Source organism: Entelurus aequoreus, linkage group LG16 (assembly GCF_033978785.1).
Source record: "Entelurus aequoreus isolate RoL-2023_Sb linkage group LG16, RoL_Eaeq_v1.1, whole genome shotgun sequence".
NCBI classification, from domain to species: domain Eukaryota; kingdom Metazoa; phylum Chordata; class Actinopteri; order Syngnathiformes; family Syngnathidae; genus Entelurus; species Entelurus aequoreus.
In genome coordinates this window covers 21,878,171-21,885,341 of record NC_084746.1, presented here as the reverse complement: position 1 = coordinate 21,885,341, position 7,171 = coordinate 21,878,171, and positions in this window count along the sequence as shown.

Sequence of the window (7,171 nt, the reverse complement as noted above, 5' to 3'; positions counted from 1 at the left end):
AGTTAGGTGGCGACGGCGAGTTGAACGCCGCCGCAATTGGCGAGGCAGCTCGACCGCCGGCGTGGGAGGACCCACCGGAGACGATGGCGGTGGCGCCCTGTGCTGGCCCACCGGAGACGATGGCGCCCTCTGATGGCCCACCGGAGACTATGGCGGTGGCGCCCCGTGCTGCTGGCCCACCGGAGACGATGGCGGTGGCGCCCCGCGCTTCTGGCCCACCGGAGAGGATGGTGGCGCCCCCTGCTGCTGGCCCACCGGAGAGGATGGTGGCGCCCCCTGCTGCTAGCCCACCGGAGTGCATGGTGCGCTGTAGGTTGTAGACAGACCGGAGATGATGGCGTCGTAGGTTGCAGACCCACCGGAGTGCATTGTGGCGTCTGCCGGCCCACCGGAGAGGATGGTGACGGCCCCTGTTGCAGACCCACCAGAGATGATGGTGGCGTCTGCCGGCCCACCGGAGATGATGGCGCCACAGGTTGCAGACCCACCGGAGATGATGGCGCCACAAGTTGCAGACCCACCGGAGATGATGGCGGCGTCTGCCGGCCCACCGGACTGCATGGTGGCGTCCGTTGCAGACCCACTTGTGTGAGGAGTAGCTGTCTCCTCAGCTGCACAGCTACTCATGGCCCCCCCTCAAGGGACGGATCCCAGACGTCCCCAGATAGGCCCACAGACGACAGGGGTGGGTGGGAGAGGGCTTGAAAAGCGGCCGAACTCTTCTTTAATTTAGCCATCATTTCCAAAGCTTTGTTAAGCTTTTCCGCCATGGACAGCTCTGCGAGGTTCGTATTAGGCTGGATTATTCTGTCGGGGTGTGTTGGTGATGAACTCCAAGATGCAGAGATGGCGGCAGGCATTGTGCGAGAAAACATGATTTAATGTCCAAAAAACACAAACCAGGAACTAGGAACAGGAAACAGGATGCCAGGAAAACAGGAACTGGAAGACGAAGAACAAAAAGACAGCAAGCTACAAACATCTACAATATATAGCTTACCGCTACCGCTTACAGCTACACTGACATCGGCAAGTACGAATGACAATAATCCAGCACAGACTGGATGGGAAGGCAGGTTCAAATAGCAGCTGGCTGATTGACACCAGGTGTGGCCCGGTGCCAATCAGCCACAGCTGAGGGGAAAAAACACTCAGGGAGACAATCAGGAAATAACCAAAATAAGAGTGCTGACAGAAACTAAAACAAACACAGAGAAAAAACTAAAACTTGACCAAACTGTCAGGGACAAGCCTGACAGAGTGTGAATGAGTGGGGGAGGGAGGTTTTTTTGGGTTGGTGCACTAATTGTAAGTGTATCTTGTGTTTTTTATGTTGATTTAATTAAAAAACAACAAAAAAACAACAACAACAACAAAAAACGATACCGATAATAAAAAAAACGATACCGATAATTTCCGATATTACATTTTAACGCATTTATCGGCCGATAATATCGGCAGGCCAATATTATCGGCAGGCCAATATTATCGGACATCTCTACTTCTCAGTAATTGTTTTATTCAAAACTACGTCTTCTATGGGAATAATTGCTAAAGCTCCTACTTTATTATTTATAGTTTTAGATGCATCTGTATTAGGGATGTCCGATAATATCGGACTGCCGATATTATCGGCCGATAAATGCTTTAAAATATTATATCGGAAATTATCGGTATCGGTTTCGAAAAGTAAAATGTATGACTTTTTAAAACGCAGCTGTGTACACGGACGTAGGGAAATGTACAGAGCACCAATAAACCTTAAAGGTACTTCCTTTGCGTGCCGGCCCAGTCACATTATATCTACGGCTCTTCACACAAAGCATACTTGGTCAACAGCCATACAGGTCACACTGAGGGTGGTGGTATAAACAACTTTAACACTGTTACAAATATGCGCCACACTGTGAACCCACACCAAACAAGAAGGGCAAACACATTTCGGGAGAACATCTGCACCGTAACACAACATAAACACAACAGAACAAATACCCAGAACCCTTGCAGCACTACCTCTTCCGGGACGCTACAATATACACCACCCGCTCCGGCACCCCCTGCAACCCTGATAGGGACAAGCGGTAGAAAATGGATGGATGGATGGATTCACATAGTGAGATGAATAAGGTTACTCTATCTCATTTCAATAAGTTCAATATGTTTATCATAATTCTTCTTCTTTGTACTTTGTAAACACTATGGGCGTGATTTACTAAGGTCAATCAATCAAAGTTTACTTATATAGCCCTTAATCACAAATGTCTCAAAGGGCTGTGCAAGCCACAATGACATCCTCGGTTCAGATCCCACATCAGGGCAAGAAGAAAATCTGTGGTCACCTGATAACCTCTCCATGCAGAAGAGGGGGGCAGAGCAGAAAAGAGAGACAGCAGATCAACTGGTCTAAAAATGAGTCTCTTTAAAGGCTAGAGTATACAAATGAGTTTTAAGATGGGACTTAAATGCTTCTACTGAGGTAGCATCTCTAACTGTTACTGGGAGGGCAATCATTCCAGAGTACTGGAGCCTGAATACAAAACGCTCTAAAGCCCACAGATTTTTTTGGGGCTCTGGGAATCACTAATAAGCCGTAGTTCTTTGAATGCAAATTTCTGTTGTTTTTTCCCTTGGCCTCAGTCTGGACCCCCTCTCCAGGAGCCCAGGCTTAGACCGATTTTTTTTTTTCTCCCCCCCATTGTTTACCTGTATTTTACATTTTTTGTAAGGGGCACCGTAAGTTGGCAGACCCGTCAGCGATCCTGTTCTGTCTCCCTGTAATGTTTGTCTGATCTTGAATGGGATTGTGCTGAAAATTGTAATTTCCCCTCGGGGATTAATAAAGTATTTCTGATTCTGATTCTGATTTTGATTCTGGCCGGGACATAATCAGAAACATAGGATTGAGCCAGACCGTTTAGTATTTTATTAGTAAATAATAAAACCTCAAACCTGTATCTTAAGTGCACAGGAAGCCAGTGCAGGTGAGCCAGTATAGGCGTAATATGATCAAACTTTCTTGTTCTTGTCAAAAGTCTAGCAGCCGCATTTTGTACCAACTGTAACCTGTTAATGCTAGACATAGGGAGGCCTGAAAATAACACGTTACAGTAATCGAGACGTAACGAACGCATGAATAATGATCTCAGCGTCGGTTGAGAACAAGATGGAACAGATTTTAGCGATATTACGGAGATAAAGAAGGCTGTTTTAGTCATCAGCATAACAGTGAAAAGCTAACACCGGATTTGCGTATGATGTCATCTAGCGGCAGCATGTAGATGCTGAAGGGCCAAAAACCGAACCCTGTCAAACTCTGTACGTTACCTTAACATAGTCCGAGGTCACATAGGAGACGCACTGCACCCTGTCAATAAAATAGGAGTTAAACCAAGAAAAGGCTAAGTCTGACATACCAATACATGTTTTGATACGTTCTAATAGAATGTTATAATGGTCTGTATCAAAAGCAGGGAAGATCAAGGAAACAACATGGATGACGCAACAGCCATAGTTGGCAATAGATCATTAGTCACTTTTGTGAGGGATGTCTCAGTGGAGTGATTTGCCCTGAAACCGGACTGAAAGGGTTCACAGAGATTGTTAGACGCTAAGTGTTCATTTAGCTGCTGTGCAACAATGTTTTTGAGGATTTTTGAGATAAAGGGAAGTGGAACCATGAGGTCAGGATCCAGGTTAGGTCTTTTGAGCAGAGGATGAATAACCGCTTTTTTTTAATGCTAGAGGAACAGTACCAGAGGAAAGTGATAAGTTAATAATATTTAGCATTGATGGTCCTAGAGCTGTGTTAGATTGTTAGTATGGACATAGACTTTTATATAACAAGCTACATATTTAATGAAAGATAATTACTGTAATTTTACATGAATTTGAAAGTAATTTAAGAAAACAGAAAATGCTATGTATAATTAATTTGGTATTTTTCTGTAAAAAAAATTAAAATATACATAGTTTGTCATTACTGGCATATTACTTAAAATAACAGGCGGATTGTTTATTTACAGATAATTAAAAAAAAATTGAAAAATTACAGTAGAAATTTAGAGTAAATTAATCATAAAAATAGGATTTTTTTTTTTACAGTGCACGTACTCAATAGGGAATGTCTCCTGTTCATTTTGAAAACAGCCCGCTTAACTAGGTAAATAACTTAACCAATGTACTCATATTAATTAGTTAACAACACGAATTATTGAAGCAAAGTCTCTGCTATTACTATCAGATACATATTATGGGACAGGAGTGGGAACTAATAAGCATCTGCTTCTTCCTCGTGCAAATGTGATTGTACTAATTATTTCATTTTTTTAAAAATATGATCTACATCTAGTGGAACCTATTTTAGGGGCGGATTAGAAGAGGAAGGATGAAAAAAAAAGATGCATAGAAGCTTTCTTATTTAAATTCTAAATACAATACAACGCCACTCGGTTGCAACTTGGTGATTGCAACTTGGTGATTGTAATAAATATTTAAACATTTTGAAATATGATCTACGTACATCTAGTGGAACCTATTTTGGGGGCAGAATAGAATAATAGGGAATGATGAAAAATCTAAAAAAAAAATGCATGGAATCTTTCTTATTTAAATTCTAAATACAATACAACACCACTCGGTTGCAACTCTGTGATTGTACTAATTATTTAAAAATTAAGAAAGATGATCTACATATAGTAGAACCTATTTTGGGGGCAGAATATAATAAATAATAGGGAAGGATGAAAAATCTAAAAAAAAAATGAATAGAATATTTCTTATTTAAATTCTAAATATAATACAACGTCACTCGGTTGCAACTCTGTGATTGTACAAATTATTTAAACATTTTGAAATATGATCTACATCTAGTGGAACCTATTTTGGGGACAGAATAGAATAATAGGGAAGGATGAAAAATTTAAAAAAAAAATGCACAGAATCTTTCCTATTTTAATTCTAAATATAATACAACGCCACTCGGTTGCAACTCGGTGATTGTACTAATTATTAAAAAAATTCGAAATATGATCTACATCTAGTGGGACCTATTTTGGGGGCAGAATATAATAAATAATAGGGAAGGATGAAAAATTAATAGAATATTTCTTATACTCTAAATATAATACAACGTCACTTGGTTGCAACACGGTGATTGTACTAATTATTTAAACATTTTGAAATATGATCTACATCTAGTGGAACCTATTTTGGGGGCAAAATAGAATAATAGGGAAGCAAACAAAATCTTTAAAAAAAATGCATAGAATTTTTCTTATTTAAATTCTAAATATAATACAACGCCACTCGGTTGTACGGAGCCCCTAAAGGGACATGGGAATTTTTGTTTTTTTAGACATGTATCTCGTGCGCACGAGAAAGTATCTCGTGGCCACGAGAAAGTTTTTATAAAAAAAAAAAAATAATTTAAAAAAATTAATATTTATTTTTATTTTTATTTTTTTTATAAAAAGTTTCTCGTGTCCACGAGAAAGCATTGGATGCGTGCTGATGGTTTGGTGTGTGTTAAAATGGCAGTTTAGGAGTTAATATGGCTGTATTTCCAATGGGTGAGGGCCGACATCCGGGCAACTGAGCTACATACGGGTTCTTCGAGCCATAGCAACCAGACTGGCGTTGAAAACAAACCGTTGCCATTACTCTTTAACCTGTCGACCTACGCTGGTTAAACCCGTCATTCTGCCTCCAAAATGCCGAAAAACTGTGTTGTTTTTGGTTGTGCTAACCACAACTGGAAACAGGGAAAACAAAGGTTGTATTTTTTTCTGCCAAAGCGTGATAAAAAGCCCACAGAGACGAGACAAATGGCTCGCAGCTTTACACTGGGAAAACGAGGACGGTTCTCACTGGAGTCCCCCAAAGTCCCGGGTCGTGTGTTCGGATCACTTCGTTTCTGGTAAATATAAGGAACAAAAATCCACCTTCTTAACCACAACTTGGCTATACGTCCGTACTAATGTTGTACTTGTTGAATTTGTACCTTATAACGTTCGACAGCTGAAGTTGTTGTACAAAAATAACATGCGGTATATACTATATAGTCTATAGCCTAGCTAGCTATTTTCGAAAACCGGACAACGAGAGGATACCAAAGGCAGCGTTAAGATGGACACCACCGGGAAAACGTAAGCCAGGGCGGCCAAAGAACACCTGGCGAAGAACAGTTGAAGGGGAGCTGAAAGAGATGAAGCTTACATGGGGCGAGGCACAGAGACGAGCACAGCAGCGAGATGAATGGCGTCGAGTCGTCGAAGCCTTATTTCCCATCCGGGAAGAGGAGGATTAAGTTAAGTAAGTAATATACTATATAGTCTATAGCCTAGCTAGCTATTTTCAAAAACCGGTTTCGTTTAAATTTGCACTTAACAGTTGGGTTTTTAAAAACCAATAAACCCTATAATTTTCATGTTGCCATTCAATACATGTAGCCCTCAAATCTCTCAATATTTTATACACTAACACTTGATCTTGTTGTTGATAACTTCCGCGTCTCTTTCTTACTAGCGCGCAGGCTAAGCTAACTAGCAAGCTAAGCTAAGCCTGAGAAGCTTTAAAGTTCACTGAGACGAGTCTGACGCAAATAATACATTTTCACCCGATATGCGAATAAGTAAAATGCGTAAATGAAGGATTTAACGCCGACTTCCAAGCCACAACGCTCGTTAAATGCTTTTTCTGTCAATGCTGTGTTCGCTGTGAGCTGGTTTGTTTTCAACAAATTCCCGGTTGCTAGGGGATTGGTAGGCGGAAGTGACGTAGGTCCGCCCTCAATCATTAGGACTTTCCCCCATGTGTGTTGTGGCAAAATGTGAATGCTTGATTAGTAGGTGTGAGACAAACACTTTATCTTCCTGGTTATTGTAACGATACGTGTTTGACATTATTTAAGACTTTATCATGCCCGGGAAAGGACAGTTTTCCTCTTCTGTGGCTGTGGGGGGGTGGGCGTGGCTTGCGGACTTGCAGCGAAGCGGAGTGTGCCACTTAGTCCGATGTTGATGTGATCAAACTTCTTTCTTGTTTGGAAGATACACACACAATTGTAACTGTTATTTCTTCCTGCACATAATAAATATGTACAACGTGTTTGGATGTATTCATTTATGTAAAATTGTCATTAAATGTAATATTGCCTGACAAAAAGTGATCCGGC